The following is a 5,666-nucleotide window of genomic DNA, read 5'->3' as shown; positions in this document are numbered from 1 at the left end:
TATATTTCATGTCCATATCACAAGAAAGGTCAGAGGGCTTTAATTTACTTTTGTCATTTATAGGTGGGGAAAGCTATTTTGGGCATGTGTACTGGTCAATATTATTTAGTGGGGTTTTTTTTATGATAAATTTAAGAGTTTGGAAACAGAAACCACATGAAAACCTGGAACTAATCATCTTTTCTGTAAATAACACACTATCAACAGCAAAAGATAAAATAAAGAATGTTTTGGTTTTCCCTTGTGAGTGTTTGGAGGTGGAAAGGGCAGAAAAACATCTGGATATCATTGGAATTACCAGAATGTGGGACCACAGACAGGCAAGCTAAATTTCAAGACATCTTTTATCATCATCAGTCAAATTATTAATAAGTCAAAAGAATACACTGTGTAAAGCATTAGAATAGGATGGTGTCATTGTGAAGGACATCTCTTTGAGGTGTCATGATAGATGGAAATGAATAGTGACTACAGTGATTCTTCACTCTGGAGTCACGAGGCCATAGATGCCCAGAGTGATAAACAAAAGGCATCACTGAGCAAGGCTACATTGCATGGTCTTCAATGGAAAAGCTGAGCTTGAGTTGCTTGATATAACATGGTATAGGCTATAAAGTGGGCTGAGGGCTATGGCACCTAGAATTTCCTCAAATAGTTGGGTGTGGAGGTAAGGGTGAGGAAGCAGGTGGGAAGGCACATCTGTCTGCCTAAGTATCACTGGTGAGCCAGGGACATTTCTGGTGTCTGAGAAGTGATCCTAGATTATTTGCTTATCTTTAACCAGATGCCTCAACCCATATGTTTATATATTCAATTTTGCTTTCATAGCACAAATTGAAATGGATATTGTCAACTCTCACCAAAATGAGTACTTTACTGTGAGCAATTCAATTTGGTTGTATCTCTTGGATATAATTGGCCAGTTAATTTTTTTGGTTTCTTTGTACATATATAAATGATTTACATATAAATGATTACAGTGTGAAGGGTAATAATAATAGTATTGGCCGAATACTATTGGACTCATCATAGGCCAAGTTCTTTATATGTATCAACTCCTTTAATCATGTCAATAGCTACAGAAATTAGATACTTTAGCTTTGTACGTGAGGCTTGAAGAGATTAAGTAACTTGCCCAAAGTCATACACTTTATGTGTAGTGAAATCTGAAAAGCCTCAGATACCTCATCTGACAATGTGCGTGTGTATTGGATTCCCCTGAGTTGTTGTTAGTGTTAAGTGAGATATGATGTGAAACGTTCTTAGCTACAATGCCTACCACAAAGTAAGTACCCACTACATGATAGATAAGTACCACCTTCATTATCATTAGTGTTTTGTTCAAGGTCACACACTTAGTAAGTTGGAGCCAGGATTTAGAAACATCTGATTCCAGAGCCTAAGCTTTTAACCACTGCTCTCCTGACTGTTCTCCTGACTGTTATAATCTATTTCCTACAGGCTTTGGTGTGATTAGAGGCATAACTTCAATTGCTGACAGGAAGATCTGACAAACAAGAAGGTTTAAAGGAAAAAAGCAAGATGGAATCATAAAAGAGAGGATCCATGGTTTCCAGAGGAGCTAGCTTCGTCATGAAATGTTCTCTGGAAGTTCTTCCTGCCTACTCAAAACTTGAGACAAGACAGTGTTCTAAAAGCAGACCAGTAGATGACTTGCCAACCAAAGAGGAATTCATGGGATGCCATCAGAAATTCCTGTGGATATCAGTCAAATCAGAAACATGAAATAGCCAATGCAGCAGTAGTCTACCGTGACTACCAACTGGTCAGCTCAATGAATAGCTAGTAAGATGAGCAAAACCAAGAACAGAGATGTGACCAGTAAGGTCATTGCCTTGTGACCGTGCAAGGATGGGGTTCCTCAAAGCTTCCTGGTGGGTTCAAGGAACATAAAGGAAATATAATCCTGAAAAAAAAGCATTAAAACCAAGAGATCAGTAGTGGTGGTGGGGGGTGGGGGGTGGGGGCGGAATACAGAGGCAGTAATGAGAACTGTTACTGTTGAGCTGTTGTGCTCCACCTCTGGTCTTTAATAAGAGCCAGCTCATCCAAGTGCACACAAGAGCTGATAATGGATGATGGTTGCTACTTGAGGAATTACGTAAGGGTTTCTTTCCATGTACCTAATTGACCATTAATACCTGTATTTTTGACCCTATATTCTACAGTTTTTCTTGGCTTCCTAATATCTCCCCAATCCCCCTTTCACTTTGCTTACCTGTTGAGCATTATTCTCAACTGACTGCAGTTCTCATCCCCTTTGATGCTTCTTCTATCCCTTACCTATTGCAATGTCCTTGTGGTCACATGATGGTAAGAGTTTCTAGACTCCAACAAGGCTGAGCCTTTGGAGCAAGAGCACTATCACTTGAAGTGATCCAAAGCCCTAGGGATGCCCTGGAGTCCAAACTATGGTGCACTGGCCTGTTAAAACAACTTTGTGTTAAAGTTCTAGTTTGATTCTTCTCTCTCTCCAGGTGCTTCCTCACCTCTCCCTCTAGACCTTATGCTTCCTGAAATAAACTGAAAAGAGTTCAGCCTTCACAGACAGTCAGGCATGGAATAAAATTCTGCTTAGTTGCTTCTTAGCTGTCTGATCTTGAGCCACTTATTTAACTTCTCTGAACCTTACTTTCTTCATCTGTAAAGGGGGAAAATAATAGCACTTACCTCACAAAGCTGACTGAGGATTAAAAGAGAGAACCCCATAGTTTTTATGCTTGAAATAACAGACAGTCTTCAATTCTTGCTCCCTTTAGTATTACTTATTAATTGTCCCTCTCTTCCTCCAGCCCCATCACCTATCTTTCCCATCTCTTACTTCTGTCAACTGTCTTCTTCCTCTAGATCTTCCTTTTTAACACGTCCAGATTATTATAAAAAAAATAACAAACTCCTCTACACTCTTTTTTAAACATGCATTTTATTGTTAAATATGATAGACATACAAAAAAGTACAGGAACTCTAAGGGTATATTTAATAAATTAAAAAGTGAACACCTGTATAATCCCTCCCAGATCAAAAAACTTGGACCTTGTGCTTCAAAATCTCCTATATTCATCACCTTTTCTCAGAGAGCCTCTATCACTCTCTTACACTAACTGAAGGCTCACTTCCTCCTCTCCATACAGATTTCCTTCCATATTCTGAAGGGAAGTCATGGCACTTGTCTGCCAGGAACTCCCGTGAGGAAAGAGTGGGGAGAAGGAACTGAGGGTGAAATGGGGAAAGGATGAGAAAAACTGACCAAATAGAGAGCCTCTTCTAGGAAAATCAGCATTCCAAATCACCTATGCCCAAGCTAACTCTAATCTGAATTTGGGGACTCGTCCTTTCCTAAAGAGTTGCATCTGGAGAACTCAGGACCTGGTGGTGGAGCTTTCTGGCAGCACATGCTCTCAGTGTCTGGTGGATTTCTGAGTTGTACCACAGGTGGGTCTGCCCAAAGAATGTGAGGGTTGCTGAAAGCAGCTCCAGGGAACTGCCCTGGGAGGAGTTTACAACTGGGTTGCATTTCAGAATAGGGCTCTAATCCCAGAATGCATGACTAATTTAAGTGTGTACTTTTACCATTTCCTGGACAATATAAGGTATTTAGAAAACTTTAACTTTACCCTTTCTATGTTTATTAGTTATTGTGTCATTTATTTCTATTTAACAAATATTTCAAACTCTACAAACTGATTATTATTATTGTTTTATGCCATCAATATTCATTACTTACATATTTATCCCTTTTATTGCCTTTTTTTAAAAGATTTTATTTCTAAGTAATCTCTACACCCAACATGGGGCTTGAACTCACAACTCTTGAGATCAAGAGTTGCATGCTTTACCAACTAAATCAGTCAGGCACCCCTCTATTGCTCTTTCTTACTTCTTGCACCTCTGTGTTTCCATTTCTGATAGATTTCTATCTTCCATCTTAAAAAATACTGTCCTATTTATTTCAGCCCAGATTTACTGGTGACAAATTCATTTATGAGAAAATGCCTTTGTTTTTACTCCATTCTTATAGGATACTATCCCTGGTTATAAAGTTTAAGGTTGGCAGTTTTGAAGATGGCATTGAATTATCCTCTGGTGTCATTATTTCTATTGAGAAGCCACCTGTCAGTATGATTTTTGCTCTTTTGAAATTAATGTGTTCTTTTTTTCCTTTGGCTGCTTTTAAGCTTTTCTCTTTGTTTTGTTTTTTTCAGTTATATTATGAAATGTTTAAGTGTTGCTTTCTTTGTATTTGTCCTTCTTGGAGTATAAAGTACTTTTTGAATCTGTGGCTTGATGTCTTTTTTGTTTAGGAAATTTCTTGGCCATTTATATTCAAATCTTCTCTTTGTTAGGCTTCAGTTACATGTGTATTACTCTTTTTCTTGTGCTTCAGCCTGGATATTTACTACTGACCTATTTTCTAGTTTAATCCTCTCTTTGGCTATATCCAGTCTACAGTTGAACCCGTCTCTTGAGTTCTTATTTTGTTTTTGAAGTTTTCTGTGGTAGAACTTTTATTTGATATTTTGGTTATCTGCTGAATTATTAATCTTGCCATATATTTTTTAAAAAAGAGATTAGACACAGTTATTTTTGCTTTATGTATGATAACTCCAATATTTTATTTCCCATAAGTTCATTTCTGATGTCTGCTATTTTCCTTGTTGATCCCTTCCACTTCTTTGTTTAATAGATTTTTATTTTTTAAATATTTAGATTTTGCATATGAGGAACTATAAAAATAATTTGATTCTGGGTCATATTGCTTTCCTTGAAAGAGGGTTTTTTGTTTGTTTGTTTGTTTTGGTTTGTTTTATTTGTTTTCTTTTTTTTTCTATTGGAGTTAAATGTATTCTGATGATTCACCCAATTGTCTTTTTTTTATTATGTTATGTTAATCACCATATATCATTAGTTTTTGATGTAGTGTTCCACGATTCATTGTTTGCGTATAACACCCAGTGCTCCATGCTGTATGTGCCCTCTTTAATACCCATCACCAGGCTAACGCCTCCCCCATGCCCCCTCCTCTCTAGAACCCTCAGTTTGTTTCTAAGAGTCCATAGTCTTTCATGGTTCGTCTCCTGCTCTGATTTCCCCCCCTTCATTCTTCCCTTCCTGCTATCTTCTTCATTTTTTTTTTTAAGATATAATATTATTTGTTTCAGAGGTACAGGTCTGTGATTCACAGTGTTACACAATTCACAGCACTCACCATAGCACATACCATCCCCAATGTCCATCACCCAGCCACCCCATCCCACCCACCCCCCACCACTCCAGCAACCCTCAGTTTGTTTCCTGAGATTAAGAATTCCTCATATTAGTGAGAGCATATGATACATGTCTTTCTCTGATTGACTTATTTCGTTCAGCATGATACCCTCCAGTTCCATACATGTTGTTGCAAATGGCACGATTTCATTCCTTTTGATGGCTGCATAATATTCCATTGTATATATATATCACATCTTCTTTATCCTTTCATCTGTCGATGGACATCTTGGCTCTTTCCATAGTTTGGCTATTGTGGACATTGCTGCTATAAACATTGGGGTGCGCATACTCCTTCGGATCACTACATTTGTATCTTCGGGGTAAATACCCAGTAGTACAATTGCTGGGTCATACGGTAGCTCTATTTTCAACTTTT

This window comes from Leptonychotes weddellii, chromosome 4 (genome assembly GCF_054177405.1).
Source record: "Leptonychotes weddellii isolate Sample4059 chromosome 4, ASM5417740v2, whole genome shotgun sequence".
In the NCBI taxonomy this organism is placed as follows: Eukaryota; Metazoa; Chordata; class Mammalia; order Carnivora; family Phocidae; genus Leptonychotes; species Leptonychotes weddellii.
Note: the sequence above shows the minus strand (reverse complement) of the source record.